Below are 20,725 nucleotides of genomic sequence, written 5' to 3'. Positions count from 1 at the left end.
GGACCTTGGAGCCGGTCCCCAGAGTTTCGAATCCTAACGGCCCTTTTATGAGCTCCTTGACCCCAGGCAAGTTGCCCGCCTCTGTGCATTGCTCTTCTCCTCTCTGAGAACAGCAGGACTGTTCACCCCGAGGTTGCCATGAGGATAAAGGGGACAGTGCCGGCCAGGAGGTGGGCACCGTCGTTATTCGTGTTTGCAGCTGGGAGCCCAGTGCGGCCTCACGTGCGTGGAATACACCCAGCAGGGGCCTCCCAGGAGGTGGAGGGCCCCCAGTGGCCGGTGTGTGGGGATGCTCCGGCAAAAGCCTCGGGGTCTGGACGTGTCTGAGCGGCTGAGCGGGCAGGCTGTGCTCATGGGTTGAATGAGGCAGCTGAGGGAGGGGACGGCTTTCTCCCAAGTGCCGTGTGCCCCCTGCTGCCCTGCCTGGAGCCCAGGGCGCTGAGGACGGCAAGGCTCACCTGCGCGTCAGGTGGCGGAGCTCCAGGGCTCTTTCTCCTTTTTAAATCTATGTTTAGTTATTTGCTTCTATTTATAGATATGATTCTCAGGGTGGTTCTTTGGTTGTGATACTTGCTGTACAGTCCGGCCTTTTCTAGTGCACGTTCCAGCCGTGTAACCCCACGATCCAGACACGGAACAGCCGGTCCCGCAGACACTGGGTTCTCACACCTCAGCCTCCACACGCCTCCGAATGCCGAGCCGAGGGGCGGGCTGCCCACCCCGGCAGAGGGGGGATGGAGTCGGTTTGCACGTTCTGAGCTGTAGGCCATGCCCGCTGCGCTGAGGACAGGCTGTGCGGGGGGGCAGGAAGAATATTCCAGGCCTGTGGAGCAGCATCAGGCCTGGGGGAACCCCCGTGGGGACTGTGGGCTGGGCTGGCACCCTTGTGTTCCTGGCCCTGGTCTTGCTGCCTCTTGGTTGCCTGCAGGCATCTAGGGATACCCTGCAGATCCAGGCAAGGCCTTAGGTGTTGGGGTGCTGGGCACCTGTGCCAGCTCAGGAGCCCCGAGTTCTGCTCTCCACAGGGGCCCCAGGAGGTGCCCACTGAAGGCCGTTGCTTATGAAGGAGACAGGAGATGAGGAGGCAGCTCCCGTCACTTTGTGCTTCGAAGCCCTACCAGGCCGGCCTGACTCCCTGTCGTGGGGCCCGAGCGCGGCCACTGGGCCGTGTCTTTGCATCAGGTACGTCCAGGGTAAATGCACTCGGTAACCTTGACCTGCCTCCTTCAATCTCAGGCACACTTCGGCCTCCCCAGTCCTGCGACCCCATGATTCTTCTGGTGAGGGGACAGTCTTTGTGGAGTTCTTGCCAAGTGGCCGGGTGGGCGAGGAGTGGGAGGGATGGGGCACAGCCCTCTGCGGGGGGCAGCGAGGGGCTGAGGGGGAGCAGGGGAGAGGGAGGCGGGGACTGCGAGAGTGCTTCGGGGACTGGGGGGCATTTTTTTTTAACTTCATGAAAATATTTATTTGACCCAAATTACTCTTTTTTTCCCTTTTAAAAATAAGAAGTTAGTAATTACGTGGATACGCTTAATTGAAACTAAGAGAAAAACCATCATGTAACGCAGAGATACAGAAACTAATTACATGCATTCATTAGAGCAGAGTGGCTAAATCCGTATTACACAGAATGACCTGGGCCCTGGAACACATGCAAGGGACTTGCCGGTGGAGCGTGGTTTTGTGAACAAGGTGGGGGGCTGTCACCTAAGCGCCTGTGAATGTCTGTGAAACCCCGGCGTGCTGCCTGCTCTCCAGGGCTCCCTAGATTTCCAAAATCGCCAGCAGGTATCACACTGTTTTGTTCTTTGAGCAGGAATTGTTTCCTTGACTACCTCCGTGCCTTCCACAGGTATCTTGGAAAGATGCATTTTTAATTTTTGTTATTAATGTTTTATTATTATTACCAAGCATCCTCCTCACAGGTAGAGAGAACAGTGTACTGTGGACCCATCACCTGGCGCCCCGGGTGTGGTTTCAAATCTTTACTCCCCCCGCCTTTTTTTTTTTTTTTTCTCTCTTTTCCTGGCTATTGTGAGATTTCTCCCACATAATAACCAAGGCACTGAGCTTGGAAATGCTTATCATCCCATTTGTGTCTTTCTGGAAACTTCCACGTGGGTGGATGGAGCAGGCCTGGAGGAAGGCCCTGAGTCTCGGGTGGGGCGCTGCCCTGAATGCCAGGCATGCAGGAAGCAGGATGACAATGAGAGCCCCTTGGGGACTTGCTGAAATACTGGGACTTCCTCTGGGCACCAAACTGGGAGTGGCTGGGGAAGAGGCCTACTGGACAATGATGACAAGTAGCTGGTGACCTCCAAATTACAGACCCCTGGACTGTCAGAGTTGGAGGCCCCTTCGCCTCCCCCCAGTGTGCCCCTCTCTGGACAGAAGGGAGCACCACAGCCGAGGAGGGGAACCGTCTTGCTCAGGGCCACGCGTTGCACCAGCCAGGGGCCTGCGAGAACCCGGGCCTGGCTGATTTCTGCCTGACGTCCACACAGCGTTCATGGAATCCTGCGGCACACAGAGCTGCCAGGCGCCCTGTGTCTCCGGGGGCTGTGCTGGGTGTGCTGCACCCCAAGGAGGTGGGAGGCTCCTGGGGGCAGTGTCTCCCATGGTCTGTCCATCTGGGAGTGGCCTGGGGACCCTGAGACCGGCTCCCCAGCCCCTGGCGTCCCACGGGAGCTCCCGCAGGCCAGCTGACCCTAGCCAGACCAGCCCCTCACAAGGAGCCAGTACTGCTTTCTCTTCCTCTCACACACACACATTCTGGTTGCTTTTTCCTTCAAATCTCCTCCCCCTTCTCTCTCCGGTCTTCTTTTTATCAACCCACACTCCTATTCCCCCCACTTCTCTTCCTACTTCCCTCCCTCTCCTGTAACCACCCCCCCCCCCCCGCCCCAGGGCTCTTTGCCAAGGGGCTGAATAAACAGGAAGGGGGAGAGGGGATAAATCACCCAGAATCTCCAGACGGGCTCTGGGAAGCTCTCTGACTCTGGAGGCCGTCATCACCGGGAGCGGGGGGCGGGGGCCAGGAGCCTGGCCTCTGCCCTGGAAGCCAGAGAGGTGTCAGAGGCCTGGAGGGCTGTGGGGAGGGGGCCTGAGAGCAATGGGGGACAGTGCTCTCTGCGGTCAGCATCAGGCTGGTGACGGATCCCACGACCTTCAGAGTGAGGGGAGGAGAGAGCCTGGCTGGACGTCTGGCTGTGCTATGTGGCCCTGGGCCAATCTCTCTCTCTCTGTCTGTCTCTCTGTCTGTCTCTCTGTCTGTCTCTCTCTCATCTCCAGGAGCTGAGCCTGCTGTCCTCTGGTGGCAGAGGTAGCCGATGCTAACCAGGACATGGCTCTGGTCAGTGCTCAAGTCTCTCCAAAAGCTTGAGGATTGGTGATGATGGGAGAGCTTCAGTGTGGTTTTTCAGGAGAGTGAACATGTCCTCTTTCTGTCCTCTTCTTCTCTGTCCCTGGCCAGCCTGACTCAGCCGGAGGACGAGAAGGTGGAGGAGTGGAGGGGGGCAGGCGTCGGGGCCGGAAAGAAGTCCAGGGTGGTGACATGAACAGGGCGATGGAATCATCTGTCTTTTCTGTTTCCGGACGCAGGCGCGGTCATAAAACTGAGCAAACCCAGACCCTGTGCCAGTCCCTGGTGTCCCCACCCCTGCCGGCTGCAGACCCTTGGGGGCCAGCACAGCGCCTGGAAGGGTCTGCTTGGTGCTGTCTGCCCTGGAGAAGAGGGGTGTCACCACTGTGCTGGGCGCTGAGGGGAGAGGAGAGGCAGATGAGGCCCTGACTCAGGAGGAGGAGATGGAGCTTCGGAGGCAGAAGTAACAAAGGGGCAAAGGATTGAAACAGGAGCTGGGCAGAGGTGACCTGGGGAAATTCCCTGCCGAGGCAAGGCTGGAGGGGGATTTGAGAAGCGCTTCCCCCATGGCAGCTGGAGGGAAGGAGTGTCTCAGAGTAGAAATCAGACTGTGCCACTTCCTGCTTAAACTTTCTCAGTGGCACCCCTTTAAATGGAAACCAAATTCCTCACCAGTCCTGCAACTGGGCTTTGTCCTCTCTCCGCATCCTCAAACATGCCAAGCTATTTCCCACCCCAGGACGTTTGCTCAGCTCATTCCACTGCATGGAACTCTCTTCCCCTTGACACCGTGCACTCAATCAGGGCTCTGTGTAAATGTCACCGCCTCCCAAAGGCCTTCCTTGATTACTCTACCCAAAGAGGTCAACCTGACATCCTCTGTTTCAGCACTCCACTGTTTAATGTGTAAAACTCATCATAACTTATAATCAATTCAATCATATGTCTATTTAATTATTTTTGTTTCTCTCCCACTGTGCTGTCACCTAAAACAAAGTGGGACCACATAGGTGCTCAATAAATATTGGTTAATAGTCAGCAAACATTTGCTGAAAGACTGTTTGAAGGGAGGTAAGGGTTCACCTGGCCTAGGAAGGTTGAACAGGAACTGGGAAGGTGAAGAAAAGATGTATTTAGCTGTAATAACAGAAACCCAACTATCAGAAGCTTAACCCGTAAGGACGCCCATTGTTTACTTAGCTGGATGTCGGCTGTAGGTTGTTCTGAGGTTGATTCTGCAGCTTCACAGTGCCATCAAGCACCTCTGTTCTTTTTATCTGCTTAGTTCATTCAGGCTTCTATAACCAAGTACCAAGACTAGGTGGCCAGTAACAGAAATGTATTGCTGATGGTTCTGGAGGTTGGAAGTCGGAGCTCGGGGTGCCGGCCTGCTTGGATTCTGGCGAGTACCCTCTCCCAGGTGTCACACTGCCAACTTATTGGGTCCTCACATGGCAGAAAAGGAGGTGAGAGATCTCTTGAGTCCCTTTTAAAAGGGCACTATCCCATTCACGAGCGCTCCGCCCTCATGATCTAATTACCTCCCAAAGGCCCCACCCTCAGATTGGGGGTTAGGGTTTCCACATATGAAATTGGGGAGATGCAAACATTCCATCACTGCACCACCTCCCTCTCTAGCACCCTCAGGATGTTAGTGCTTGCCCTTAGGCTTGACATCTCATGGCCACAATAGACTGCCATTGCTCCAGGCATCACGTCTTCACACAGCAGTGTCCCAAACAGGAAGGGAGCAGAGCAGCTTTTTCTTCTATGAGAGAGGGAAATCTTTACCACGAAGCATACTTCCTTCCACTCACCACACTCTCCAGACAGTCCTCTTTTTATTATCGCTCTGAACGGGACCACATGCCCACTCAAGACCAACTAGAGGTAAAGGACACAGACGGTCATGATCACCTTAGACCATTGGAGATTCATCTTTCAGTCATCCCCTGGGTAGTGGGCAAGTCAACCCAGGAAGGCTCTGTGAGCGGGGAAGAGGGCAAACAAAGGCACTGCCTGCTTCACTGTCCCTGGAGAGCCTCGCAGAGCCTTGTGGGGCAGGCAGGGCCACTTTCCGTAGCTCCTAGAGCTTTCTGTTTCGGTCATTTGGGAGAGCAAGAAATGTGCTCCACATCACACAGAAAACTAGACTGAATAGAACTTAGCTCCCACTTCTCCCCCCATCCCAGACCTGGGTGCACTCGGGCGCCTGGGTGTCTGTGTGCAGTGCTGCTGCTGGTTTCAGCGGCATCTTCCCCACCAGGCCGTACGCCCCCTGAGTGCAGGGACCTGGGCCCTGCCCACCACTGCGCCCCTGGCACGCAGAACAGAGCATGTTGAGGGAATGAATGAATGAGTCTTTTTTTTTAAGTGCCGTATTTTTTGCTCCGTAAGCCACACTTTTTTTCCCCCAAATGTGGGGTGGGGAATGTCTGTGTGTCTTACAGAGTGACTATTGCTTCACAGACCATGATGTGTATTCCCTGACCTGTCAGCGGTGGCGACAGCTGTTAGAAGAGGAAGCGGTGGGCCCACGCGAAACCCCTGGGGACACTTAAATGTCCCACTTTACTGCTGAATCTCAGGGCGTCTGGTCAGTATGAAGATAGTGAAGAAAGTGATGTCAGTGATTGTGAGCAACTGAGCTTCATAAATTCTGACACTGTGATGATGAGTTCTTGGGGTTCCTGGAAAACTAGAGCAGTACTTGAACCTTAAAGTCTCTCCTCATTTGTTAATGACAGTGATGATGGTTCTTAATACCGCTGTTGATTGCTGTTCACTTCACGTGGTTGAAATATTATTCTGTTATATTTTATTAAATATTTTAGTACACCATTTGGTTCAGAATACTTTTTTTCTTGTTTTCCTCCTCTAAACCTAGGTGCACCTTATGGTCAGGTGCATCTTATAGTGCGAAAAATACAGTATACAGTATTCCCTCACTTATCACGGGTATTATGTTCCAGACCCTCACCCCCCGCGAAGTAGGAATCTTACATTTATTCTACGCTCTTAAACCTATGTAACTTTAACAACATACATATACAGTACTGCAAAATCCCATGATATAGTGAAAAATCCACAATAAATAATTAAATATAATATTTTAAAAAATCCCGCGATACAGTGAGGCCGTGATAAGTGAACCACGATATAGAGAGGGACTACTGTATTTTATTGATTATGCTATTACAGTTGTCCCAATTTTTTCTCCTTTGCCCCCCTCTGCCCAGTACTTCCCTTCCCTCCAACAATCCCCCGCTCCCTTAGTTCAAGTCCATGGGCCATGCATATAGGTTCTTCGGCTTCTCCATTTACTTTATTATTCTTAACATCCCCCTGTCTATTTGGTACTTACCAGTGATGCTTCTTGATTCCTGCACCTTTTCCCCCATTCTTCCCCTCCCCTCTCTCCACTGACAACCCTCCATATGATCTCCATACCTATGGTTCTGTTCCTGTCCTAGATGTTTGCTTAGTTTGTTGTTGTTGTTTTTTAGATTCATTTGTTGATACTTATGAGTTTGTTGTCATTTTACTGTTCATAGTTTTAATCTTCTTCTTTTTTTTAATGTGTCCCCTTAACATTTCATATAATAAGGGTTTGGTGATGGTGAGCTCCTTTAGCTTTACCTTGTCTGGGAAGCACTTTATTTGCCCTTCCATTCTAAATGATAGCTTTGCTGGATAGAGTAACCTTGGCTGTAGGTCCTTGCTTTTCATCACTTTCAATACTTCTTACCAGTCCCTTCTTGCCTGCAAAGTTTCTTTTGAGAAATCAGATGATAGTCTTATAGGCAACCCTTTGTAGCTAACTTTCTTTTCTTCTCTTGCTGCTTTTAAGATTCTCTCTTTAAATTTTAATTATGATGTGTCTTGGTGTGGTCCTCTTTGGGTCTAATTTGTTTGGGACTCTCTGTGCTTCCTGGACTTGTATGTCTATTTCCTTCACTAAATTAGGGAAGTTTTCCTTCATTATATTTTCAAATTAAGTTTTCAATTTCTTGCTATTCCTCCTATCCTTCTGGCACTCCTATGATTTGGATGTTGGTACCTTTAAAGTTGCCCCGAAGGTTCCTAAGCCTCTCCTCATTTTTTTCAATTCTTATTTCTTCATTCAGTACTGGTTCACTGTTTATTTCTCCCTTATGTTCCAAATTATTGATTTGAACCCTGGCTCCTTCCCTTCACCACTGGTTTTATGTGGATTTTTCTTCATTTCACTTAACATAGCTTTCACTTCTTCCCTTATGCATTTGTCATAGTCATGTCTGTCAAGTCTGTGAGCATCGTTATCAACAGTGTTTTGAACTCTGCATCTGTTAGGTTGGCTGTCTCCTTGTTGCTTAGTTCTCCCATTGGAACCTTGATCTGTTTCCTCTTTTGGGCCATACTTCTCTGTCTCCTCATCTTGACAGCTTTTTGTGTTTGCCTCTGTGTCTTAGATAGAGTTGTCACACCTGTTACATTGTAAGGGGAGGAGCCTTAAGTATTCATCAGTGCAAGGCAACCGGTTTCACCACATTATGGCACTGTATGTGGGGGAGGGGTCTGAGAGGGAACAATGCCATTTGTTCAGCACTCGCCCCCTTTCCAGACACTTCTCCCACTTTCTGTATGGGACTGGCACCCCTCTAGCTGTTGCCCTGGTGATGGTTCCAAGTGGGTGGGTTTGTGGATGTTGTAGGACTGTGGGGGCCTATAAACAGACTCTCACGAGAGATGGGCAGTTTTTTCCACCGCCCCAGCCCCCACTTGTTTTCACAGTGAGAAGCAATGTGTTTTTATTTTCCCCGGTGCTGGAATCATGAGCTGTGGGGCCTGGCCTGGGACTGGGATCACTCCCCAGGCATCCCTCCCGGCTTTTATAATGCATGACTGCTCTTTCCAGCAGCTGGCCACAGTCACTGCCTTGTTGCTGCCACAGCCACCATGCCACATCCTCTCCGCCCCGGATCCGCCCCTCCTACCTGTCTAGATGAGTATTTCTTCTTTATGTCTTTGTTGGACTTCAATGCAATTCGATTTTCTGGTAGTTCTGGTTGTTTTTTTGTTTTGAGGTAAATGCAATCCTTCTTATGGTTGTGGAAGGAGGCAAAGCATATCTACCTATGTCTCCATCTTGGCTGGAAGTCACTGAATGAGTCTTAAGTGTTATATACACAACAGAGGGCTTCCTGGCAGCAAGCCCTTAGTGCGGAGCGCTCGGACCCTTGGCTGGTGTGAGTTGATGGTGCTGCTGACAAATTTTACCTGTGCAAATGTGCCGCATGAAAGAGAGCAAGCAAAAATGGACGTTACAGCCCGTCTCCATGATGGGTAGAAGTCCAAAGAAGAGTGCCTCAGTTCTCAGTCGGAACTGGTTACCAGTGGAATTGGCTGTGTTGGGAGGTGGTTGACTGCTTTCAGAGATGCACGCATCTTCAGAAGGGAGGCAGGCAGTGAGGAGCAAGTGAGTATCAAAGGCCACGTCAAGACCATGCTTCTGAGACGTGTTAGCTGAAGGGCCTGTGGTAACAACATTCACAGAATTCTTACAACAGCCCTATTTTGATTTTAAAGCAGAGGAAACTGAGAACCAGAGGAGTTAAATAACTTACCGAGTGTCACAGAGCTAACACTGCGGTAGACACGGAATTCAAACATAGGCATTTAAGCGCCCTAATCCCTTCTCTTAAGAAATGAGCCAGCTTCCTCTTTCTGACCCAAGAGACCTCAGGCTCTGTGATTCAAAGAATTTTGACTCTAGCACTACGAGAGTGTATTATTCTAAGACTGTAACTTGGAGCCGACTCTGGGATTCTAAGGTGCTTCGACTGTCTGTGAGTCTGACGGTCTGCGTGATGCTGCCTGCTTTGTAGAGAGCCCACCTAGTCCTTCTCAGGATCTGTCTTTAAACTTGGCTTAATTAAATATCATTTGCTTGTTTTGATATCTTAGTTACTTTGTATGGGGGGGAAAAAAACCCCTAACCCCAGCATCCTCTGGCCCTGTTCCCCTGCTCGCGGACCTCGCCATCCATCCTGGAACCGGCTGCCAGCTATCTGTCCAGTTTCGTCACAGTGACGCAGGGGAGACGCCAGCATCGTGAAGGATCTGACCAGACTTCAGCCAGCACCACCCCAGGTGGGGTCAGCGGCCTCCCTCGCAGCTGCCTGGCCAGGCAGTGACGGATGTGGGGGTGGGAGGCCAGAGGCCAGAATAAGCGGGGAGGGGTGGGAGATGGAGGGACGATGCGCACAGCAGCGGCCGCTTCCCTGTGTCCGTCCCTCCAGGCCCCGTGGGAGGCCCGAAGAAATGGACCAACCGCAGGTTCCTGGTGAGAAGCCTTCTTCCTATGCCTCCCAGCCGCGGATGGAGGAGAACAGGCTGATCAGGAGCCTTCTGTGAGCCAGCACGGGGCGAGGCCCCCTTTACATCTATCCGTTGTTTTAATCCGCCCTCCGGTTTCCTTGGCAGCAGCGTTCGGGCTCCCCCGACCCATGGCAGCCAGGCCCTGTGTGTGGCTCGCCTTCCGAGGGCCTCACCTGCTGGCTCCCATGTCCTGAGTGGCATAGCTGGGGTTCCAGCTCCCTCACTGCAGAGGCAGAACTCAGACCTGTGAGCGACATCGCCCCCCAAGTCATTGCAAACACCCTCGAGGGGCTGGACATGTGTTGACAAGGCGGTGGGGGAGCATTAGATTTGGGATCAGAAGGCTCTCATCCCAGCACACCCACTCACTCTGCAGGTCTCTCCCCGCCTCGAAGCCTCCTGCCCCACACCTGCAGGCAGACCCGGCCCTTTCTCCCCCGCAGGCTGCTGTCGGGGGCCAAGCAGATGCCAGAGGCAACGAGCCATCAGGTTAGAAGCCCTGGCAGCTCCTGGGAGGGCGGGAGGTGCTGGAGAAGGTGCGCTGGAGGGGCCCGGGAGCAGGGCTCGGAGATGGATGGCGGCTGCCGTGCTCCTGCTCCTGCCTGCCCCCTGCCAAGCCTGTGTAATCAGGGCTATCCATCACCCTCCCCAGGGTGGTGGCAGCCTTCTCAGCAGTGACAGCACTGCCAGCTCCTCCATATTTCATCAGCCTGGAGAGAGAGGAGCGGGGGAGCAAGAGAGGGAGAGGTGGAGTCAAAGGGCAGCCCATCAAACCTGTACCCCAGTCAGCCCCCCAGCACAGATTCACTCAGCTGTCTCAAGCCACATGCCAGGGCTCCATGCTGTGGGTTGGGCAGATGAGGCCCAGTAGAAATAATGATGACTGTGATGATGATGGTGATGATGATGATGGTGATGGTGATGACGATGGTGGTGATGATGGTGGTTATGGTGATGGTGATGATGGTGGTGGTGATGGTGGTGATGATTGTGATCATGGTGGTGATGAGGATGGTGGCGACAGCTTGTTATCACTTAGGAGCCCTTGGTTGGTGCCAGGCACTCTGTACGCACGCTGTGTGTATCACATCATCTAATCCTCATAACTTCCCCATGAGGAGGGCTCAGTCATGCCCCTCATGCTATGGATGAGGAACCTGAGGCCCAGAGCGGTAAGTCGCCTGTCTGAAGCTCAGCAAAGACCTGGTCAAGCTGAGGTGCGACTCTCAGTCACACAGACTCCCTCTGTGGGTTCAGAATCAGCGGACTTGGGTTTGAATCCTGGGTCCACTACTTGCCAGTTGAGCAGTCTTGGGCGATCCCTTCACCCTCTGAGCCTCAGTTTCCTCATCTGTCAAAGAGCTGCCTTGTGGGGCTCCTGTGGCTCACAGCCACCTCCCTCAATCCTTCAAGTCTTGGCGTGCACGTCACCTTCTCAGCCAGGCCTAGCCTGACCACCCTATTTAAAATTGGAGCTGCCTCATCCGCCTTGCCCTGCTTTAGTCTGTCTTGTCTCCCAAAGCACGAATTGCTTTTTCTTCTGTTCCATTTACTGTCTGTCTCTGCAGCTAGCATGCCAGCTCCTGCTCACCTCTATCCCACGTGCCCAGACCAACACTGAGCAGTGAGCATCATTTTCTGGGGGAATGAACCCCTAGATGGGTATGTGCTTCCCCTTCCTCAGCGACCCAGGGGATGGGCTGGAGAGGCTGGGAGGGAGGTATTCACAGAAGGGTAAGGGAACACACTGGATTCTGGGTCAGGAGGGCCAGCAGGAAGTGAAGCGAAGCACGGGGAGGGGTGGCTTCTGGGGAGAGGGGGGCAGCGGTGCCACTTTAGGTTTATCTTCTAATCACCTCCCTTGCTCTCAGCTGAAGGTGGTCCATCAGCCTGGACGGGCTGGTCCAGAGCCTGCCCCTCCCCCTCCTGCACACTCCCAGTCCCCTCCTCCCTCAGGGGTCTGACACCACCCAGACAAGGCCTGCACTGTCCCCCGCCCCCACCCCTGGACTTTCTCTGGGCTCCCGTCAGCCACCCACACAGTACTGATTGAGGGAAGGTCGTGACTCAGAACTGCATGGGCTCTTGGAGGCTCCAGTCCTCTGAGGAGGGAACAAGCTCAGAAAGGAAAAGTGACCACTCAAGTCAAACAGCGAGGTCAGCCAAACCCTCTGTGGCAGACCCAGTGGGTAAGAAGTCCGGGTGCACTGCCCGCACCGCTCCCCTGCACCGTCCTGAGCTCTGGTCCTCTGCGAATGCAGCCTGACTTTTAAATGAGAGGGCCAGGCACCTGCCCACCGTCCCCACCCCATCCCCAGCTGCTCACCCTTCTCTGCCCCATGTACACTCCCTGTCCCAGCCGCACTCTCTTCTCCAACTGCTGCTCGGGAACTCCCGCTGCCCCTGGGCCTTTGCACCTGTGGTTCCTCAACCTGAGATGCTTGCTCCCCTCCAGCCAATTGCCACCCCATTCTCAGGATCCAGCTCCTTCAGGAGGCCTTTGGTGTCTGCCCTGTGGCTGAGCAGGCCAGCTCTGACTCACAGGGTACCACATACTGTGTGTTTTCAGGTCGCCTCTGAGTTTGAAGGGGTTGGAGGGGTGTGGGAAGAGGCAGAGCAATGGGTGTGCTTTTATCTCCCACTCCTCCCAAGTCCTGTGACCTTGGATCAGATACTGAAGTTCTCTGAGCCTCAGGTTTCGCCTTATCTAGAGGATGAGACCAATGGAGGGCGCTTTTCTCAGCTAAACCCTGGGACTGATATGGAGGGCTACCCTCATCCTTGGGGTCAGAAGCTGCAGTGGCCCCAGAGGGGCTCCAGCAGGAAGACAGGCTCCCCGGGTTGGGACCCATGTTCTTTATTACCTCCTCCTTGGGCCCTGGCCCTGGGCTGGGTGCCTGGGAGGACGCGGCTTGTCCAGGAGCACTCACTTCGTGGTATGGGGACCACCATACCTGTGTGTCCCCCATAGCCTGCATCCTCTGCAGTGACGGGGACCAGGTCTTCTTCGGCTTCCTCTCCCCGACACCCAGCATGGCGCCTGGCATGGCGCAGGTGCTTCGAGAGCTAAAGAGCAGACACCTTAGACCCCGGGAGCGTGTTCCATTCCAGGACAAAGCCTTAGAGATCCTCGTCAAACACTGTCACTGCGCAGATGGGGAAACCTGGGCCCAGAGAGGGAGAGTGACGGGCTGAGCTCGGGTGGTGGCACCTAACTGGGGGACAGAGAGACATAGTTTGGGTCCAGTTCTTCAGCTTCTGGCCGTGGGACCTTGGGCGAAGCATCTGTGTCTCTGAGCCCATTCCCCACCTGGCAATGGGGCTGATAATGAGCTGACATGGGGATACAGCGAGCTTGCGTCTATGGGTGTCCATGTGTGACCTCACGCGTGTTAGGTCTCTCGTGAAGGTGTGTCTTTTCCTCTTGCCCTCAGGCCTGCCTGTCAGTGGCAGACCTGGGTGGGGCGGGGTGAGCGAGATGGAGAATCAGGTCACCTGTCCCCCTCTTGGCTTACTTGCCACTCGCTTCGAAGAGGAGAAGCTGGCCGGTTGCCCCTCTCGGCTGGCCCAGCCCCGTCCGCCAGTACCTGATGCCACCCCACACGCCTTATCTTGGGAGAGGAGCTACTGGATCTCCCCGACAGCCTCCGATCTGCAGCCGCAGGCCTTTCTGCCAAGGCCGAGATCCGGTTTCCACACCTTCTCCATTGCGCGGGCACCAGTACCAGCTCTCAAGTCGCTTCCAACTCAGCTCTGCTCCTTGAAAATCAGGCCACCTACTGCCCGGCCCCCAGACAAGTGGTTCCCTTCTTCTGTCCTTCCCAGAGAGGCCTCCCCTCTTCCCTCCAGGCGTCCTGGGGAGAAGGACGGGACACATTCTGGGGACACAACTGGTCTTACCCTGTGGTAAGACACCTCTCCCATGGGAGCGGCAATGCGGTGGAGGGTAAGGCACCTTGTGGACAGACAGGGCTGGGTTCAAACCCCAGCCCCAGCTCTGCCTCTTACCAGCGGCATAACTGTGCTCCCCCTTGAATGGGGACTAGAATCTCTACTTTGCACTTTTGCAGATGACAGTGTCCAGCGCTGCACCTTCTCCTGCCCTGCATTTGGCACCCCATCCTCCTCCAAGGAGCCCCGTTCTCTGGCCCAGTCTTCTCTGGCTACTCCAGGCCCTGCCTGTACCAACCTCCTCCACCTGCCTTCGCTGTCCTGTCCCCAAGCTCTCCAGGGTCAGGGTCTCCATGCCACAGCCCCCAGCATGGCATTCCTCGCAGTGCACCCATCGTCATCTCCCTCTGGCAGATGAAAACACCGAGGCCCAGAGATGTTAAACAGCTCGCTCAAGGTCACACCATGAGAGGTAGAGGTTCAAGTCCTAGCATACCAGTTACCACTGCCCAGTACTGCCCAGCTATCCGCCTCTCAGTCAAGTGTCTCTCTTATCACCTCCTTGTGTCCCCTCTCTGCACTGAGCCATGGATCCACTCACCTTCCTCCCACCCAATTATCAGCCACTACCCCTCCACCTAGCCCTGGCTGGTTTGGCTCAGTGGATTGAGCGTCGGTCTGCGAGCTAAGTGTCGCTGGTTCGATCTTCCAGTCAGGGCACATCAGAGAAGGAAAACTCTGACTCCAAAAAACCTCCGCTGCCTTGCGGCATACCTCTTCAGGGGAAAGGCTAAGGGAGTAAACCCTGACAGAAAATCCGGAGCCGGAGTCCCTAAGGCGGTTTGACGTTGTAGTCAACACCGGCAACTCCTGCGGCGCACCTGAAGCCAAGCTGTATTGACTCCGTCTTTCCCTTGGACCCTTCAGCTGCGAAGAGAGGGGGGGTCTGCTGCATGGGCAACAGCAGACCCTCCATATCACCCTGCCCAGGCTCTGTAGCTTCAGCTTCACTGGAGAGGACACTCCAGCGTCATCGCAAGATGTCGATTCAACACGGGAGGAGACAGATACCGTGTCACTCCCGAGTCGGACTGCACAGCCATTCTCGGCGGTGCAGATAGACTCTTAAGAAGCTACACCATCGTCTCTCGAGACGGACGGCTGCCGACAACGACAACAACCCCTCCACCTGTGCTTCCCTGCTGATCACTACCCTGCCCCAGATTTCTGCACCGACCACAGTGGCTACACGGGTGGCCACATCCTGCTCTCATGCACATCACAGTCGGGTGGGGAGATCGACAGGGATGCAGGCAGTGACAGCCCACTGTGGAGCGTTGTGGAGGCCCAGGCTTGAGGGAGCGCAGAGGAGGCACCTGGCCCAGGCTGGATGTCTAGAGAAGGCGACTCCTGGTCTGAGTCCAGAAGGAAGGGTTGCCAAGAGAGGAAGAGCATCCTACAGCGAGGATGGCCAGTGCCAAGGCTCGGCCTTCCGGGAGATTGTGGTACACGGGGGGAGCGGGGAATACTCCCTTATGGCTGAAGTCAGGGTTCCAGAGGCCGAAGATGAGGCTGCGGGTGAGGCCGAGCCCAGATGGTGCAGGGCTGTGAAATCAGGCCAGGGTTTAAGTGGGGGAGCGATATGGCCACAGGGCAGCGGGGCGTCTCTGGGCACTCTGGCCACTGCAGGGGAAAGAAGGGGACAGCCCGAGGCAGAGAGGGGAGCAGGCTGTCGTAGTGGCCTGGCCCCCAGTGTGATGAGCCCTGGCCCAAGATGGTGGCCAACAAGGAGGGGAAAAGCGGGGCGCTTAGAGGCGGGTTCAGGACGCAGTCTCAATAAACTTAAGAGACGGATTGGGTGTGGCAGCAGGGATGTCACCTCTAGAGATGACTCTGTAGTCTCTGCTGGAGCTGCCTCAGGGGCCACTTTCTTGCTGCTACATCCCCAGGCTTTTGCATCGTCTACTTGTCATTCCTGGAAGGCCTCTACTTTGAAGGTCACGTGAAATTTTAAGTTACACAGATTATAGGCAGACGGTGGCGGTCAGGTGAGGGTGTTAGAAACACTCTGACCCCAGGGAAGGCTCAGTGGTGGGATGGGCAGTCAGGGTTGGGTGGGGGCAGAGGAATGTATGACTATGGGTGTCAAGTCTCACCAGAGCCAGGCCTCCTTCAGAGCGTCATTCCCTGCCTCCCCCCCCCCACTAAGTCGGGTCTCTCTCTTATAACTGGTCATTTCACTCTGGACTTTCCCCCAATTTGCAGTTTCGTATTTACATGCATGACTCTGGTTAATGTACATACCTCATTCTAAACTATATACCCTATGAATACAGGGACATTACCTCTCGGTTGTCATTACATCCCCAGCTTCTAGCACAGTCCTCAGCACATACTAAGTACTCAGTAAATGTTGAGCAAATGGTGAATGGATGAGTGACCCCGGCTGGGGTTTAGGCAGCATGTCTGGTCACTGGATACAAGATTAACCAGGAAGCAGCTGCCAATTTGTGGGGCTCGGAGGCCAAGTTGAGCAGTTCAGATCACAACCCCAACTTCCCAGCACAGACTTCGAGGAATAGCCACAGAAAAGTGGTTTTTTTAGGAATTCTAAAATATTAAATGAGCTGAAAAAGATCACCAGGCATCCCAGAGGAAAGCTGGAAGGGCTCAGAGGCTGCCCGTTTTTCGAAATTACTCATCCGGCACGGGCAGTCCATTGGCACGGGATCAGAGCCGCAGCCCCAGCTCTTCCGTATGCACAGCCTGGATCTGCATCACGTACTAAATAAAGGCTGGAACAAAATGTACCGTATTGCCAGCCCCGAGCGTATCTCAGAGCTGATGGTAATATATATGTTTTTTATTTTTACTCCACTAGAAAGTGAACAAGCTTTCTTCTTGAACGCCCAGTGAGCCAGCTGAAACTAGAAACCTGATATAGAGTGGAGGGAGCTTGATCAGAGCCAGTCTGGGCTCTGCAGGCAGCCTCCCTCTGGGCTGGCTCTGTGCTCCCCGCAAGTCCCTTGGCTCTGGGAGCCTGTTTTCTCATCAGTAAAATGAGGTGACCGTCCTCTCTCCCTTCACCTCACAGGGGCAGGGGGGGATGTTGGATCAGGAAACGCACTGGCAACTGAATGGTTCTGGAGAAGCAGGAGGTGGGACTTCATTTGTCAAACTTGGACCTTTCAAAGGCCAGGAACTCAAAGCATCCATGTGTCTGTCCAGCCCTGGTGGGTACATGTGAGTATATGTTGCTGTTCTAGCTCTGCTAGAGGCTCATTCTCTGCATTTCCCAATTCGCCCAGAGACTGATGGGCTCAGTTCATTTTTTTTTTTTTTTTTTTTTGTCACAGGTGGTATCATAAGCCTCTGGCCAGCGGGTTGGCAGCTTAGGTGTGGGCATGCACCCCTCCTCCAATCCGCTGCGGCCAAGCCCTCACGTGACTCACAGGCGGCCATACTTTCTAATAGTCCTGGGTAGGTGCTAATATGTCCACGAGGAAGAGTCCGAGGCAGAGAGGTAACCCACCAATAACATCAAGCCAGTAAAATGCAACATTGTGATTCAAACCCTGGGCTCTCAATTGTTTAGGTCTCTCTTCTTGTATCGGTGTCTCCGGGGCTTAGCAGACTGCCTGGCACATAAATATGCACTCAGCATGTGTTTGCCAAGGGAGACTTTAGGCATAATAACACTAATTGTACAGGCTTATTACAAAAATGAAATAAGCTTTGTGTTAGTGAAAGCGTCTGGCATACAGCCTGGGACTGAGTGGTGGTGAATAAATATCGGTCTAATTTATTGGTAGATTCACTCATTCATCCTCCCTTAGGGCTGGGGGCCATTGCTCCTGGCCAGCATGAGATGTCAGATCCTGTCTTCCCATCTCCCCACCTTTGATGCATCCTGCAGACTGCCTTGGGTTTAGGGACCCGGCTCTTTCCTTTCCTCTTCTTCCTCTGCTCATTCTGAGCATCTGAACCTATTGGGTTTTCCCTCTCCGGGCCCACCTCTGGCTCCCACCACTCCTCCCTCCCCAGGGCCCTGGAGGCTCTCTTTGGGATCTTCCCTGGCCCCCACCAACACTCACACTCTGGCCACAGGACTCGTACGTACAATAGTCAGCTTTTTGTGTCTGCTTTCTTTCACTTAACATATGGGGTTTGACAGTCGTCCATGTTGCCACATGCATCCATATTTGTTCCTGTTGATTGCTGAGTAATATTCCATTGTGTGGATCTACCACAGTTTATCCCTTTACCAGCTGATGGATGTCTGAGATGTTTTCCTGTTTTGGGTTGTTATGAATAAAGCTCTTAGGAACATTCACATAGAAGTCTCTGAGCGGACATATATTGTCATTTCTCTTGTGTAAATACGTAAGAGTGTAATTGTTAGGTCAGATGGTAAGTGTATCTTTAACTTTATCACAAACTTCTACCCAGGAATTGTGTTTTGGTGAGTGAACTGTGTTCCTTTGCCTGTTACCATGTGACTCACTGCTTTATGAAGGCTGCTTTGTGCTTTTCTTGAGTGAGTTATGGCTTTCTTTGTCACCTCTCCCGAGGGCATTTGCATTCTAACCAGAAGTCAACTGTTCCCGTCAACAAACACTCCCCTAAAACCTTAAATGGAAGGATCAGCTTCTTCTTCCATGAAGAAATGTTTCCCATGAGCGAGCAGGTGGAAGGGTTGACCCTAGGCGAGGGGGAGACCCCAAGGGACCATGTGTTGGCCTAGAACTACAGCAAGATGGAGCCCCAAGGGCTCTGACATCCAGGGTTCTGCAAGGGAGGTCCACGGGGGAGGAAAGGGTGAGGACAGGAGGGAACTGCCCAAGTGGTCCTCCCCTCCTAACGCTGGCCCTTGCTTTTTATGCTCAGGTCCCAGGGTTGTCCCTCCCACATGGCACTTCTGCCCCCAGGTGCAACGCACACACCTTTTAGACAAAAGAGTGATGGAGGAGCGCTCTCGGGGGCACAGTCTCTCCTGCTCATTCAAACAGTGACAGCATCGGAGCAGAAGGGCCTGTGAGGAGAATGCAGTCTTAGTTCCTGCACGTCCTTGAGTCCGTCTACTTCTGGCCATGCCCACCCCTCTCTGGCCACGCCGCCAGCCCGTGGCTGGGTGACTCACTGCCCTGCTGACGTCTCCTCTCAGCCCATCGGCCCGTCCTCCACATGGCAGCCAAGGAACCACTTGATTCGTAGTGTGCCCTGTCTGTCTGTCTATTTATCTATCTGTCTAAATCAAGAGACACACAGTTCAAAATTAAAAAGGCATAAACAGTGTGCAGAGAAGTCTCCTTTTCACCTCCTTTCCCAGCTACCTGGCTTAGCTCCCTGGAGAAAACTAATATGCTAGTTTCTTAAGAATCCCTCCAGAGGTGTTCTGTGCATATATGACTATGTAAATGCACACAATTGGCCCTTGAACCATGCAGGGGTTAGGGGTGCTGACCCCCACACATAACTTCACTCCCCAACAAATAAACTACGACTAGCTTACTAGTAGCCAAAGTCTTACTGGTGACATAAATAGTTGATTAACACATATTTTGTATGTCCTATGTATTATATACTGTACTGTTCCAATGAAGTCAGCTAGAGAAAAGAAAATGCTAGTAAGAAAATCATCAGGAAGAGAAAATACATTTACCATATTTATTGAAAAAAAATCTGCGTGTAAGCAGACCTGGGTATTTGAAACCCATGTGGTTCAAGGGTCAGTTGTGCATATTTTTCTCTTCCTGCTGTGTCTCACACAGATGGTAACACATGACAAGAACCCTGTTTTGCTCTGGCCCGGCTCAGTTCACATGCCTTGGAGACTGTACCCTCTCTGTACATGAAGGGCCACCCCCTTGCCCTTTTTAAAAATAGCTGTAGGTTCGCCATTGTATGGGGTACCATAATTTGTTCACTCGGTCCCTTACTGAAGGACATTTAGGTTGCCTCCAATCTTTTGAGAGATTTCTTTTGAACTATAACAGTGACCCTGCTGATAGCCACTCAATGGCTTCCCATTTCTCTGAGGATAAAATGCCAAGTCTATAATGAGGGTCAAATACTAAGTCTATAAGGTCTGGCCTGCGCCCCCACTCCCTCTTGGGGACCTGTCCTTCCCACTAGAGCTCAGACCCCTGGGCCCTCCTTCAGAGTCTCCAACACGCCGTGTTCCACCCCACCTCAGGGTTTGTGCAGCTGCTCCCTTTGCAGGGACTGTTCCCCACTTTACCCGGTTCACTCCCTTCATCCGTCAGATACCTGTCCAGGTCCTGTGGCCGTAGAGCCCTGTGATTCTGCTTCAAATCTCTTACCGCCATTCATTCCTAGTCTGGTGCAAGTGACTATGTGATCAAGGTCTGTGTCCCCCCGAGACCCGAAGGGCCAAGCAGTAATTGTCCTGCTTCACTCATCACTTTATCCCTGGTGTCCAGCACGGTCCATCGAACATCAAGACAGTGGCCAACACTGACTGAACACTCACGCTGCGCCGGGCGTGGCTGCAAGCCCTGTACGCGTAGTAATTCTCCCAACCAACACGTGAACCTAGGAGGTATAGGTTTGACAATCGACCCCCTTCTACAGACAAGGAAACTGAGGCACAGATTGGTGAAGCCAGTTGCCTGGGATCATACCAACTCTGATACTGTGCACCTCCCTACCTCAGCCTATGCAGGAGCCACAATAAAGTTTTTGGGGAATGAGTAATTAATGAATGAGAGAATGAGAACTCCCATTTTAGAGAGGAACGCGGGCGCCCCTCTAGAGGAGAGCAATTGACCAGGTCCTTCAGCGAGGCAGAGGTAGAACTGGGTGGGGTGCAGGTGCCTGCCTGGGGGACTGGATTCTGGCCCCTGCGCCACAAGGAGGCTGGGACCCGGCCTGCTCAGCCCAGACCTCACTGCCTGTTGCTTCATTCCTCCATGTGGCTCTCCTCACCCTCTCCCCAGAGGTTTCCAGAGCTTGCCGCCTGAGTGCCTCCTTCCAGAAAACCAGCAGGCAGCTCCAAAATCCCCATGTTCCTCCTCTTCTGCTCTGACACCCTCGAGCCCCAACCCCCACTGCCAGGGCTGCAGGTGCAACCCAGGAATCCAGCCACATGTC

General features: G+C 53.2%; 1 long non-coding RNA gene across 1 annotated transcript; it reads left to right on the top strand.

Moving 5' to 3' along the window:
• The first annotated feature begins 3,601 nt into the window (after positions 1-3,601).
• On the top strand, positions 3,602-6,147 carry LOC150011096 (uncharacterized). The gene is made up of 3 exons (XR_016510638.1): positions 3,602-3,865; positions 4,647-4,827; positions 5,812-6,147. It is a non-coding gene; the product is annotated as an uncharacterized LOC150011096 (long non-coding RNA).
• The last annotated feature ends 14,578 nt before the right edge of the window (positions 6,148-20,725 follow it).

This window comes from Furipterus horrens, unplaced genomic scaffold (genome assembly GCF_987537825.1).
Source record: "Furipterus horrens unplaced genomic scaffold, mFurHor1.1.pri manual_scaffold_4, whole genome shotgun sequence".
Lineage (NCBI taxonomy): Eukaryota > Metazoa > Chordata > Mammalia > Chiroptera > Furipteridae > Furipterus > Furipterus horrens.
The sequence above is the reverse complement of the archived record's forward strand: the minus strand, read 5'-3'. Positions and strand labels throughout refer to the sequence as shown.